This window comes from Camellia sinensis, chromosome 8, assembly GCF_055761805.1.
Source record: "Camellia sinensis isolate YWXY chromosome 8, ASM5576180v1, whole genome shotgun sequence".
Classification (NCBI taxonomy): domain Eukaryota; kingdom Viridiplantae; phylum Streptophyta; class Magnoliopsida; order Ericales; family Theaceae; genus Camellia; species Camellia sinensis.
This window is the reverse complement of record NC_138968.1, coordinates 119,017,656-119,032,488: the sequence shown is the minus strand read 5'-3', so window position 1 is coordinate 119,032,488 and position 14,833 is coordinate 119,017,656. Positions and strand designations below refer to the sequence as shown.

Sequence of the window (14,833 nt, the reverse complement as noted above, 5' to 3'; positions counted from 1 at the left end):
CCTTTTTAGTCAAAAAGTCAAAAAGTTATCCTTTTAGTCAAAAAGCCAACAACTCATACCAAAAAGTCAAAGATTCTCTTTTCTCTCTACTTTTTGCACATCTTTTCGTAATTAGTCAAAAAGTCATCCCAAACATATAAGTTTTTTTTATCTACTTTTTTAGTCAAATAATCAAAAAATTATTAAATTAACCTGTTCTCAAACGAGATTTTAATTTGGTTTTGGTTTGTATTGTGTATATACACAGATCAGTTGATTTAGTTTTAGAACTTCATTTTGGTCATGTTTGAGAGAGAGAGAGAGAGAGAGAGAGAGAGAGAGAGAGAGAGATAGATGAAACTGTGTAAAAGGCAAAGAAGGGAAATGGGTATTAAAAAAATAAAATAAATTCAGACCATTCGAATCTTGGTTTTTCGAGCTACGTAGCACAATGGTTTATTTTTATAGTTCTAATTTGATAAGATCTGAAAGTAATAATAAAACACACACATACTCTCGAGTGATTATTCAGTAATTTCAAAGTATAGACACGAAGATGGTTATAATCAGTTTTTTAGTTAAAAATTAATTATAAAGCTAATTATAATTAGCTTTTTGTGAGAGAGAGAAGTGAATTATAATCTGAAAAGTGAATTATAATCTACTTTTCAAAAGGTTTTATTATATTAGGTGATTGAAAAATATGAAAAAATATTTTAAATGATGATTGATTACAAAGTGTAAATACATAGGGCTTGTTTGGTTTCTATTTGAGAAACATGTTTTGAGATAAAAAGTACGAAAATTTATTTGGTTTGGTTTTTTTTTTAAAAGATGTTTTGAAAAATAATTTTGAGAGAGAATTTTGAAAAAAGTGATTGATTTGATGTGTATGAAAGAGATTTGTTTGGAAAATTTATAAACCAAACAAGTTTTGAAAAAAAATTTTAAAAAAAATTTATTTGGTTTGACTACTTTTAAAAACTTATTTGTAAAGAATTTTTCTCAAAATTTTTTGAGAAACACAAATCAAACAAGATCATAATATTACAAAATTATTGTATAATTTTCCAAAAGAAACTACTTGAAAAAGAAATTAACAAAGCCAATGAATTGCCAATTTTGTTGCCATGTATGGTATGGAGGTTCAATACTGATTTGACACTTTGACGGGGATTCAAAGCTGGGTCTGAGCCGCCTTTTAGGTCAAATCAAAGGCGGTGTGCAGTAGCTTTCTTTTGATAATTTAAATTTTTTATTTTATAAATTATTTATATAAAAAATTAAATTAATTTGATAAATATAATTCGTTTAATTAATCATTTTTTTATTGATAAACGCTATAAATCAAATGAATTATTATCATCAAATTAATTTAATTTTTTTTAATAAATGATATACATAAAAGTTTTACAAAATAAATAATATAAATTATCAAAATGAGATTTGCTATAGATAACAAAGAACCCGAACGATGGATTCGGAGTAGGTGTTGTGCCTTATGGCACAATATGTGTGTTGTGCGGCTCTTTCGAAGCGTGTTCCGAATCTATTTTTATAATCTGAACTGTTCATATTATAAAATTCGTTATACATAAAAAAAAAAAAAATTGATTAATTAAACATCTATAACTCTAAAAAGACCACATCTGTTTTAAAAACAAATAAACAATAGGTATAATTTTGATTTTTTTTTTTGAAAAACAATTAAAATTGATCATAAAATTACGTATATTTGATTAATTTAATTTTTTTAATAAATAATATACTCAATAAATTCTATAACATAAAAAATTCAAATTATCAAAATCAATTAGGAGAGGCCCCAAAGAACCTCACAACACGCATGCTGTGCCAACACTAGCTCCAATTCCCTCGAACAACACCCCATACGTCTAAATCTGAATTAAAGGAAAGCCCAACCTTAGAAATTAATGTACCCCAATTCTGGTGTCAATAAATGAATTGACAGTGCATGAAGGGTTACCCATAGGAGGAGGGGTCCCTGCCGATATGGTTTTTGGGGTACATGTTTATAATAGGGCCACACAAAAGTAGTAGTTGTTGATTTGTAATTTGCCATTATAATGGCTAACTAACAAAATGGTTCTTGTCATGTAATTTGGGGTCCAGTTTGGTTGAGCTGATATTTTTTAGAAATCAAATAATATATTTTTAAAGGTCAAGTTTGAGAAAACTAAATAAGTATATTTTTTGATTTTTTTGTATTATGTGTAAAAAAAATAGAGAGGAGATGTTGATTAATGTGACCCAAAAAAGATAAAAAGATGAAATTAGTGCACTTTTTTAAGTTAGCCAAACTTGACCTAGTGTAGACTTAGATAAAAATTAAAAATATAAATTAAATTTAAGTTGAGTTGAGTTTGTACAGAGACATTACAATTTGAAATTTTTATTATATATAAATATATATAAATTATTTGTAGTTGAATGATATTAAAATTATTGAAATAATAAATAGTATTTATCAGATAAGTCATATAATACAATTTTTTTTTTTTTAAAACTCAGAAATGACTTTTGGACATTCATATCACTCATCCTTGTCTCTCTTTTATCATATAAATTAATTAGCCTAATTGTCAATAAAAATAAAAATAAATAAATAACTCAAATTTATAGACAATCAAGCCTAACCTGAGTTTAATTTATCATGCTAGAGTCGGGCTTTATTTATAAAATACAATTCTTATTTATATGTAATTTTCTCACTATTTTGTGACAAAGTGTAAAATAAAAGTTAAAAAATAAAGGTCATGTAGGACTCCAAATGTCGTCACTGATGACATAAAATGACTAGTGAGATACCATGATAGATAGCATGGATACATCAAGGTCTTGAATATATTGATGTGTCTATCACAATTATTGTTATTACTTTTTCACTCCCCAATTCTTGGGCTTTGATAAATTCTGTGAGAGACGGAAGCCTAGTTTGGGAAGATTGAAAAAAGATAAAAAGTCAAAAAGTTACTATCCTATTTAAATCATATCATCTTGTTTAAATTACATCACCTCTCTAATACATCACTTCAAACCCAATCCAAACCTAACCCATATTTCATAAAAAATCAAAAAGTGCACTTATTTAGTCTTCCCAAACTAGGCCTGAGACTGTGAGAGAGAGAGAGAGAGAGGGGAGAGAAAAAATGAGATGGGGTTTGTATGGCTTTGATTATATTAGGTTTTTTGAATTAATGATTAAATACATGGTTTTGACATTTTCCCATCCCACAACTCAAAACAAAAACTAATAATAATAATAATAATAAAATGTGTTTGGTTTGAATTTTTTGAATTAAGTTTTTTAAAAATTGAATTTTTTGATTTTTGTGTTTTTTTATTTTTAGTGAATATTTTTAAAATTTTAAATATATATTTTTTATTTTTTTAAATGCACCTTACGTAGATGTATCTAAAAAGTAAAAAATTTGTGAAAAAAAATTTTTAAAAATTAATAAATACATAAAAATATAAAAAATGTACTGAATTCTCATATTTTTTTTGTATTTTTGGTATTTAGTGAATTTTTAAAATATTTTTTTCAATTTTTTTACTTTTTAGGTATATGCATGTTAAGTATGTTTAAAAATTAAAAAAATTGCTCAAAATATTAAAAAAATTTAGCAAAAATAAAAAAACACGAAAAATAAGAAAGTAGAATTTCTGAAAAGTGTTTTTGAAAAATGATAACCAAGCATAGTGATAATGATAATAATAAATAAAAAAATTCCATGCAACATACAAAAAAAAAGGAGGTAAGAGAAGAAAAGGAAAGTGAATCCCTTAGAGCATCTCTAACGGTGAATCAGATTTTTCACCAAATTTGAGTAAAAAATGACCCATTATACCAGGTTTGATACCACTCGCTCCAACGATGCACTTTCATCAAATTTGTGTCGGGGGCAACAGGTTGGTCGACTGGTTAAGCGATTTTTTTTTTTTTTTTTTTGATTTTTTTTGAACTTTTTGAACCTTTTAGTGGTCGACCGGCTGGGCAAAAATTTTTTTTATTTTTATTTTTTTATTGTTTGAACCTTTTCTTCGAACCGTTTGAACCTTTAGGCGGTCGACTGGTTGGTCAACCGGCCGGGCAACCGGCTGGTTGACTGGTGTACCTCTTTCAACGGTCAGTAACAGTGATTTGGTAAAATCTGTGTCTCGTTCTCAGTTTGATGCTGTTTTTGCTGAAATCTCATTTTGATATCAATCTGGTGCAACGGTTGGAGCATAAAAAAGTGCATTTTTCATCAAAATTTGAATTTGATACTAACTTTGATTCACCGTTGGAGATGGTCTTAGTAGAATGATATAGTATTTTATTGGGAGCTTTTTTAATAAATTTATTTTCTAAGAGTTTTATTCCATCCAACTCATATTCTTTTTGACTATTTCATTAGGTCCTATTTGAGATAAGAATACCAAAATACCCTTTTCATCTACTTATGTTCTATTTAGTTCACATTATTTTCTTATGTTTCAATAAGTCCTATGGGTAACATAATTACCAAAATACCCCTAATGTGAATGTTCACACCGTCAATGTGAATGTTCATATCGTCAATGTGTAGGGGCCTGATCCATGTCGATCTTCGTGGGTGCCCGGAAAAATTCGAGTCGGGCCGGGCCGGGCCCGACTCATTGACAATGTGAATATTTACATTGACATGTTAACATTCACATTAATAGGAGTGTAAAATTGGCCCGCGTCCCGTGGCGGCGCGAAACTTGCCCGTGGCCCATGGACGGGCCCGGTCCAGCCCATTGACAATGTGAATATTCACATTGACATGTTAACATTCACATTGATAAGAGTATAAAATTGGCTCACAGCCCATGGGAGGCCAAAAGCCCGCCCGCGGCCCGGGGCGGGCCCGGCCCGGCCCGGCCTGTTGACAATGTGAATATTCACATTGACATGTTAACATTCACATCGATAGGAGTGTAAAATTAGCCCGCGTCTCGTGGCTGCCCAAAACCGGCCAACGGCCCGTGGGCGGGCCCAGTCCGGCCTGTTGACAATGTGAATATTCACATTGACATGTTAACATTCACATTGATAAGAGTATAAAATTAGCCAGCTGCCTAGGGCGGGCCCGGCCCGGCCCGTTGACAATGTGAATATTCACATTGACATGTTAACATTCACATTGATAGAAGTGTAAAATTAGCTTGTACCTCGTGGCTGCTCGAAACCCGCCCACGGCCCATGGGCGGGCCTGGTCATTTTTTTTAAATTCTTTTTAATTTTTTCTACCAAAATTTTATTATTTTCCACAAAAAAAGACACTAGGCCTCGGTGCGGGCCGTGTCTCGGACCAAGCCTTGAATGGGCCTTAACCGGGCCGATGGGCCGGGCCTGGCTTCAAAGTGATGGCCCAGGCCTTAACTTAAGGTCTCGGACTAGGCTCGAGCCTGGGCCCAAACGAGCCTTTCTCGGGCCGAGTCGGGTCGGCCCACGGGCCAAAAAATTAGGCCCAAGCCCTAGTCCTGGCACAAGGGTATTCGGGTTTTGGACGGGCTGATGGATCGAGCCGGTGGGCCTGGGCCTAGCCTCGAGCTTAGGTCAGGTTTCGGTGGGCCTGGCCATTTTTTTTAAATTATTTTTAATTTTTTCTACCAAAATTTTATTATTTTCCACAAAAAAATACATTACGTCTCGGGCAGGCTGGGTATCGGACCGAACCTTGAATGGGCCTTAAGCGGGCCGATGGGCCGGGCCGGGCTTCAAAGTGATAACCTAAGCCCTAACCTAGGGTCTCAGACATGCTCGGGCCTAGACCCAAACGAGCCTGCCCCGGGTCGTGGGCGGGCTTCGGACAGCCCACGGGCCGTGGGCCAATTCTACATTCATATCAATGTGCATTTTAACATGTCAATGTGAATATTCACATTGTCAACGGGTCGGCCCGGGCCTACCTCGGGCTGCGGGCAAGTTTTGGGCAGCGGGCAAATTTTACACTCCTATCAATGTTAATGTTAACATGTCAATGTGAATATTCACATTGTCACGGGGCGGGCCAAGCCCGCCTCGGGCTGCGATTGGGCTTCGGGCCGCCCACGAGCTGCGGGTCAATTTTATACTCTTATCAATGTGAATGTTAACATGTTAATGTGAATATTCACATTGTCAACGGGCTGGGTCGAGCCCGCCCTGAGCCGCTGGCCAATTTTATACTCTTATCAATGTGAATGTTAACATGTCAATGTGAATATTCATATTGTTAACAAGCCGGGCCAGGCTCGACCCGGGCCGCCTACGGGCCGTGGACGGGTTTCAGGCAGCCACGAAGCGCGGGCTAATTTTACACTCCTATCAATGTGAATGTTAACATGTTAATGTGAATATTCACATTGTCAACGGGCCGAGCCGGGTCCGCCCCGGGCCGCGGGCGGGCTTGCTTTTGGCCGCTCATAGGCCGCGGGCCAATTTTATACTCTTATCAATGTGAATGTTAACATGTCAATGTGAATATTTACATTGTCAACGGGCTGGACCGGGCCTGCCCCGGGCCGCGGGCGGGTTTCGCATGCGCCACGGGACGCGGGCCAATTTTACACTACTATTAATGTGAATGTTAACATGTCAATGTGAATATTCACATTGTCAACAGGCCGGGCCCGCCCCGGCTCGCAGGCGGGTTTCGGGCGGCCCACGGGCCAATTTTACATTCCTACCAATGTAAATTTTAAAATATGAATATTCACATCATAAAATTGCTAACCGTTCAAAAAATATTTATAAGGATATCAAAATTAAATATAAGGGCATAAGTGTCCAAGAAAATAGTATAAATCAAGAAAAATGACTTTATGGAATAAACTATACATATATGGGACTAAATGGGTTAAAAAATTCCTTCATGGATTTCTTGGGTTAAAACACTTCTAAATGAGATTTATCAATAAAAATTCCTATTTTATTTATTTATTTATTTTATTTATTCATAAGAAGAAAGTATTTTATGTAATGAGTATATTATGTAGTTGAATTGACTTGATGTATCTTTTTATTTATTGCTTGTTGTGTGATAAAAATATTATTAAAAAACTTTTTGAATCCCACTTTCCATTACATGACCAGCAATGAGCAAAAGGTAAACCATTGCAATCCGGTAATGTGAATTAGTGATTCTCTTTATATTGTTTGGTTTGACGGAAAGGAGAGGTTTTAAATTATTTTGTTATAATGAAAATTTAAGGGGTGAATTATAATTTTACATTTAAGAAAAATGAAAAAGGAAAAGAAGAGATGTTGCATTTTCTTTAAATTGCTCTCCCAAAAGAAAATAGTTTGATCGGTTCAAAATTGTAGATAGATACGAGTCTCCAAAAGGGCTCTACGTTAACCAGTTTCTGTGCATACTACTGCCCTTTTCTTTTTGGTGAGAAGGGAATAAAAAAAAATAAGAACAATGGTTGAGACTCTCACTTTCACAAGATCCTTATATGATCTTCATAACTTTAGATCATTCATGATGTAAATTTCACATATATATAAGTGGGCGTCACACATATATAGAGGATCAAAATCATTTTGAAGTGTGGGAGTCATCCTCAAGAGGAGTCTCAAACATTTCTCAAAAAATAAACTGAAAACAAGCACTCTCATAGGTCCCTACACAAACCCTACTGTTCGGGGAGCAAATATTCCGGCAAGCCCGTATTCCTTTCTTCCGAGTTCCGTCGATGTCCGATCACCTGCAAGCAAGTAATGGTGAGCTACCCGGCGGTGTGTGGCCGGAAAAACCCTCCGACGGTCAAGTTAGCACACACCTTAGGATGGATAGAGAGAAGGGAGAGAGTGTTTGAGTGTAAGAAGTCCTTACAGAGATGTTCATGTGTCGCGTATGGGGGGCGCAGACATGCTTATATACCTTCTGAGCTCCATATCCACTCCCAGTCATCTCCTGACACATGGCTCTGCTATCCCATCTGTCAGCATAAACCATGCCATTCATCACCTAACCTCAACTGCCTGTCATCACAGCTGGAGCTCAGCAGCCGAGCTGCCCTATCCGTTGTTGTGCCATGCCGTGCTCCATACCCTAGCACTTCACTGGCCAAGATTGAGAAGGACCGGGCTAGGCAGCATCTCGGCAAAGCCTAGCCCGAGGTGCCTCCACCGGCCAAGATTGAGGAGGACCGGGCTAGGCGGCATCTCGGCAAAGCCTAGCCCGAGGTGCCTCCTGAGGTCGGCCTTTCTGCCGGTCAGACAACTTCCTCGGATGTCCGCGCCTTCCCGGGCGCCGGTCACCCGGCCTATCTGGCTTCGGCCATCCTCGGACCGAGCATCATGGTCAGACCGAGCACTGCCTTGCCGAGCAGTTTCTGTCCGGTCCGGGGTGGCACACACAGCCCGAACTTTGCCCGGCCCAAGTTCTGGCAGTCCTTCTCTGGGCGAACAGTCGATCATCTCGGCCCAATACACTGCTGGGCTTTCAACCTGCTCGGTCGATATCTCGGCCCAGCTCCAGATCATAAATCACCCTCTCACCTACCCATTTTTTTAATTCTTACTTCCTTTGTCATTCTTAACTTGCATTAAAAAAACCTAATGAAATGGAAATATCAATTTGTATTGGGTTTTGTAATTATCCTTTCTGAACGCAAGAAAATAAAAAAAAATTGTTGCATCTTTCCATCATTTTCTAATGGGACTTGTTGGGCTATTTTTGTTTTAGCCGGTGATTTTAAGCTTTTGAACTCATTGGGACGTCCTTGATTAGACAAACAAGGTGCCACTTATTGACCAATTGAAAACTTTCATAGTTGTTAAAAATGATTTAAATAAATATATATATTTTAATTTTTTTATAAAAAAAAAATACAAAATATAAAAAATTAATGCACCTTAAATAAATACACTTTTCATGAATACACTTATTCAAGTAAGTATACTTATCTAATGTATGCCAAACAATCCAATAAGAGATAAGATGGGTTTGGTCTTACTTTACTTGGAACATCCTACCGAATGACGACACTAGCATTGCACAAGTGTTTATATTTATACACTTTCTACTTTTTCTTATTACCCCCACCTTCTTTCCATACTCAAAAAATTTAAAAATTGATTTATTTTTCTCTATGCACTCCATAATTTCAAACTTATCCCAACTTCATCACTTTTCTCTACATCCATCCTTTTTCATTCCTTCCATCTTTCTTTCTTACTTCCTCTCTATTTCATCCCATCTACCACTTTTGTTTGAGATTGAGTTTGGATCGGATTGTAACTCAACATCCATATTCGTTTAATGACCCATCTAGTTAGATTATTCAAATAACATTATATATTTATTTTTATATATTACGCAAGAGAGATTTTCAACATTTGTAACTCTAACCTAAATGACTAGAGTTGATGGTTTTGATTAATGGCATTTGATGGTCCTCATGATAATAGTCTTTATATTTAGAGATTCACCTACTTGTATAAATAGAGTTCTTTTCCCTCCAACTTAGTAAGATGTTTTTAGAGAAGTTTTTTGAGATAGAAAATGATGGTTTTTGAGATGAAATTGGAGATATTTCTTACATCAAAGAAAAATTCAAAGAAAATTTTTCTATCTCCTTTTTGTTATCTCCCATTTTTTTGGTTCTTATTAGGGAGAGAGCGCTGTCATTATCAGTTCGCTGAAACTACTTAAGAGGTGCTTCTACATTAACTGGTTTCAACTGTTGTATCTTGGGAGACAGATACCCACAATTGTCCAACACTCATTGGTGAGGTGACAAATCTGTTTTAAAGAAACTGTGAATACCATAAGTTTCGATTTGTATATCTTATCTTTTATTCTTCAAATTTTTAGATTTAATATATTTCTTATATGTTATTTTTGTATGTCCATGTGAATCCATCTTATAATATGTTTTAATATTGTAATCTATTTTCCAGTCTTATATTTTCTTTAAGAATTAAAAATAAGATTGTTTTATTTTTACTATTTTATCGTATGTAATTTAATTTTTTATTATTGAAAAAATACCAACAACTATTGTTTATTGTAATTTATTCTTCTTGTTCTAATAGTGGAGGTGGTGGGGCATTGCCAAGCGAAAAGAGAGAGGAAAGAAATAGGTTAGGGCGGTTTTGGGTAGTGAGAGAAGGACGGTAGTAGGGTGGAGAAAAGGAGTCCGGATCCTCTCCAGCCTCTCTCTCTCGCTCTTCTTCCAGGCAACGACTCAGATAGAACCACGTGGTCTACAAAGAAAGAAATGGCACAGATTTGTTTCTTTAAACAAAACAAGATAAAGACCCACTGAGACACACTCTCACTCACAGCACATACTCTCTCTCCGTCCCTTTCTCGCTGAGACAAACACACACACACACACACACACTCTTTCTTTCTCTCTCTCTCTCTCTCTCTCTCTCTCTCATTTCTAACCAAAAAGAAAAAAAATTAAAATCACTCTCTATCACATTTTTAATAAAAAAAAAAAGAAAATGCTATAGATCTCAAATTTTCTACTAAATAAATGACTAAATATCTCACATGAGTGTGGGGTTCGCAATTTGTGAGACATTTGGTCATTTGTTTAGTAGAAAATTTGATATCCCTAGTATTACTCTAAAAAATTAAAAAAATTATTTTAATCTTTTTCATTTTATTTTCATAATATATATAATTTTTAATATAAAATTTTAATTTTTATAAAATTAATATCATTGAAAATATACTTTTAAAATAAGACTCATATTAAATATATTTAATAAAAATTTAAAATAAATAAAAAGTAATTACTATGTTTAGTTATGCTTTCAAAGTATTATTTTTAAAATATAAAAATTATTTTGATGAAATAAACACACAAAAATCATATATTTTTGAAATTCTCAAAAACAATGTTCATTCCAACCAAAAAAAAAAAAAAAAAGAAAAAAGAAAAAATGATATAAAAGTAATTCTATATTTGATTTACATGAATTTGTGTTTTAAAGAAAATAAAAAATTTACATCTATGTATAGAAGTCAATATTTTCATATATTTTTTTTGGAATGAAGATTATTTTTGAGAATTTTAAAAATATATGATTTTTGTATGTTTATTTTCATCAAAATAATTTTTATATTTTAAAAATAATAATTTGAAAGCATAACTAAATATAGTAATTAATTTTTATTTATTTTAAATTTTTATTAAATATATATAATATTAGTCTTATTTTAAAAGTATATTTTCAATGATATTAATTTTATAAAAATTAAAATTTTATATTAAAAATTATATATATATATATAATGAAAATAAAATAAAAAAGATTAAAATAGTTTTTTTTTAAAATTTTTTTATTAAAAATGTGATAGAGAGAGAGTGTGTGTGATTTTTTTTTTTTTTTTTTTTTTTGGGTTAGAAATGTGATAGTTTTCTTTGTTAGAGCATCTCCAATGGTTCATTATAATTTTCACCAAATCTGAGTAAAAAAAGGATGATTTTTTCAATCTGATACGAGTAGCTCTAATGGCGTGCATCAAAAGCGAAGGGGACGTCCGGTGGGTTGATCGGCCGGTCGACCGATTAGGGTTCTCAATTTTTTTCCCTCTCCCTCTCTCTCTCCTCCACAAACCTCAAAGTCTTTGGTCTTTTCGATCTCCAATCTCTCACTGTCTGTTTCTCTCTCTCTCCTCTGCTTCTATTCAATGCAGATTGAACCCAAGGAAGATAGGGGCTTGGTCTCATGGATACTTTTGCAACTTCAACCCCTCCTCATATCCCCAAATCTCCACTACCAACTCTTTTTTCCACTTCACTTGTTTTAGCAAGTTCAAACCCTCTTTAATCTCTCTTTCTTGCAGACCCATTAATAATAGCAACTCTAATCCTCAAAACCCAGTTCAAAAATGCAAATTTCCCAACAAACCCACCTCTCACTTTTTGGATTTTTTCAACAAAATCAAAGATAGTAATAAGTTGAAACACTCTTCAACAACCTCTGTTTCTTGCATATCCAACCATAGCTCAAACCCACAAAACCCAATTTCAAAATGCAATTTCTCCAATACACCTACCTCTCATTTTTCCAATTTGCTCCCGGCTCTATACAAAATCAAAGGTTTAGCCTCTTCCAAGAAATGGGTCTTTGTTTTTCCAGGCTCTAATGATAGGTCAGAGGGCTATTTGCAGAACTGACGGTTTGGTGTGGCTTTGTTGAGCGTGACCACGACGGCGAGAGTCTGAATCAGCCCTTTTGTGGCGACTCTGGCAGCGAATCCAACGTTCGTTTCAGGTTTGTTTGCTTGGGTGATTGCTCAATCGACGAAGATGATATTTTCTTTGTGGAGAGGAAGTGGGATTTGAGGATTATGTTTACTTTAGGAGGAATGCCTTTGTCTCACTCTGCAGAAAATAAACCAGTTCGCACCTACTTCAGAAAATAAACCAGTTCGTAGATTGAGGGAGCCGGTCGACCAGTGGGTCAACCGGTCGGACGTTCGGCTGGTTGACCAGTTGGCCCACCCCAACGTTATAGCACAGTGAAATGGTAAAATCTCGCGTTTGTTCTCAGTTTGATGAAAGTTTTGTTCCATTCTCAGTTTGATATTAATTTGGTGAAACCATTGGAGAGGGAAAAAGTGACTTTTTTCATCAAATTTGAATTTGACGCTTAATCTGATGCAACGTTAGAGATGGCCTTAGAAATATGATAGAGAGAGAGAGAGAGAGAGAGAGAGAGAGAGAGAGAGAGAGTGTGTGTGTGTGTGTGTGTGTGAGAAAGGGACAGAGAGAGTGTGCGCTGTGACTGAGTGTGTGTCAATGGGTGTTTATTTTGTTTTGTTTAAAGAAATGAATCTGAGCTGTTTATTTCTTTGTAGGAAACGTGGTTCTGTCTGAGCTGTAAGAGTCGGAGAGAGAGACTGGAGAGGATCTGGACTCAGAGAAAAGGGGTGATGGTAGTAGTTGATGCGGAGGATGGGTGAAAAATTTATTCCTTTTGTCTTAAAATATTAAATTTTTTTATTTTAAAATATTAGTTATTTTTCAAAAATTAAGAACTAAAATAATATGAATTTTTTATTTTGCCTTTCTTTTAAATTTATTAACAATATAAAAAGTACAATTATGACAATTGATATTTATTAAAAAATGTATTATCAAAGGGTAATTTTGAAAAATTAATTTTTTTAAAATGCAATAATTGTATTACTAAAACAAGTTGAATTTCTTAAAGGGACTATTATTTTGGAACAAATGGAGTATCTTTTTTGTATTAAAATAAATTTTGTGTTACTGGTAACTTTCCTTAATGATATAATTTGTAATAAAAAAACCACAATTTAAGTGTATGAAGGTCTCGTTAGGCAACTTCAGTTTTAGTCAAAATGTCATTATAAGTTATCGCACTACTCTCTCTATTTTTTACACATTTTTTTGTAAAAAATTAAAAAATTACTAAAATAACATATTTCCAAACGAGGCCTAAGACAAAAAGTGTGTACAGCTAGAGACTCTCCTCACACCCAATATTTGTTCCCTATTCTCCCTTATTACCTTTCCCATGTGTAGTTTTTCTCACGTTAAAAATTGATAATTAGAAAATATAAGTTCAAAGTATCATTCTCCTAATTTTTAGATAATTAATTTTTTTTTTCAATTTGCCTACGAGTAATAAATTGCATTGGACACCATAATATTATATATGTATTATATTAAAAAATGAAGCTATAAGAAACTTTAATAAGCTACACAAGAAAATACTAGTTCCGGATATTTTAATCAAAACTTTTGAATGGGGCATTAGTTATTTCGAAAAAGAGTTGATTGATGAATCCATTTTTTCTTCTCTTTGCCAGTAACTCTGACTTACCACGAAGAATGACTGGATATATAAGATTATAACAACCAGTTCAAACAATTTGATTAAGATCTGAATAATCAAGAATCTTTATTTTACCAAAAAAAAAAAAAAAACACAAATCAAAACAAAAAGTGAACTAAATTTTTTTTGCCTCAACTTGGACCATGTACTTTGATGTTCATTGTATCTATTTCCCACAAAGAAACACCACATACCCTGCTTGGAAAAGTCACCATCATAGTCAGATCGTTACCCTAATATTTCAAAGCCGCCTCCAAATAATTGAGGATATAAGAGTGCGTTTCTATCATGAATTAGAGTAGAAATTTAGAAAAAAAAAAAAAAAAAAAATCTAATTATATTTTATATATATATATATAATTTTAAAATTTTTTATCTAAATTTATGATTTAAACACAGTTTAAGAATTTTTTGAAATTTATAATAGAGTAATTCTAGAGTTTTTAAAAATTCTACCAAATGTCCCACATAGATTCCACACTCATACGAGACATTTGATAGAAATTTTGATAAAATTTTTAAAATCTCTAACATTTTTGTTTACAACATTCAAATCAGTAGGACACCTCTGCCATTTTTTCATAGATGATATGAATAGAAAGTCTTATAAAATAAACGATTCCAATCATTAAAATAAGATTTGTGGTGAATTCTACCGATTTAGACTACACAATTAAAGGAATGATTTGGAATGACCTAAATAAGTGTACTTTTTGATTTTTTTATAAAAAAATAGATTGGGTATGGGTTGAGTTTAAAGTGATATGATAGAGAGATGATGTGGCTTAAATAAGATAGTGACTTTTTGACTTTTTAACTTTTTTAAGTTATGACAAATAAGACAAGTTAAAAATTTTTAACTTGAGAGAAATTCAATCTTAAAAATAAATAAATAAAACACTCAAATTATTTTAAACTAAAGTATGGTGCTAACTCCATTAACGCCATACATTAAAAAACCTTAATTTACAAGATATTTTTATTTTAATGTTAATTTTAAAAAGTGAA

General features: G+C 33.5%; 1 long non-coding RNA gene across 1 annotated transcript; it reads left to right on the top strand.

Moving 5' to 3' along the window:
- Window positions 1–11,347: 11,347 nt before the first annotated feature.
- On the top strand, window positions 11,348–13,921 carry LOC145796661 (uncharacterized). Its single transcript, XR_014337151.1, has 2 exons — window positions 11,348–12,490; window positions 12,822–13,921. It is a non-coding gene; the product is annotated as an uncharacterized LOC145796661 (long non-coding RNA).
- The last annotated feature ends 912 nt before the right edge of the window (window positions 13,922–14,833 follow it).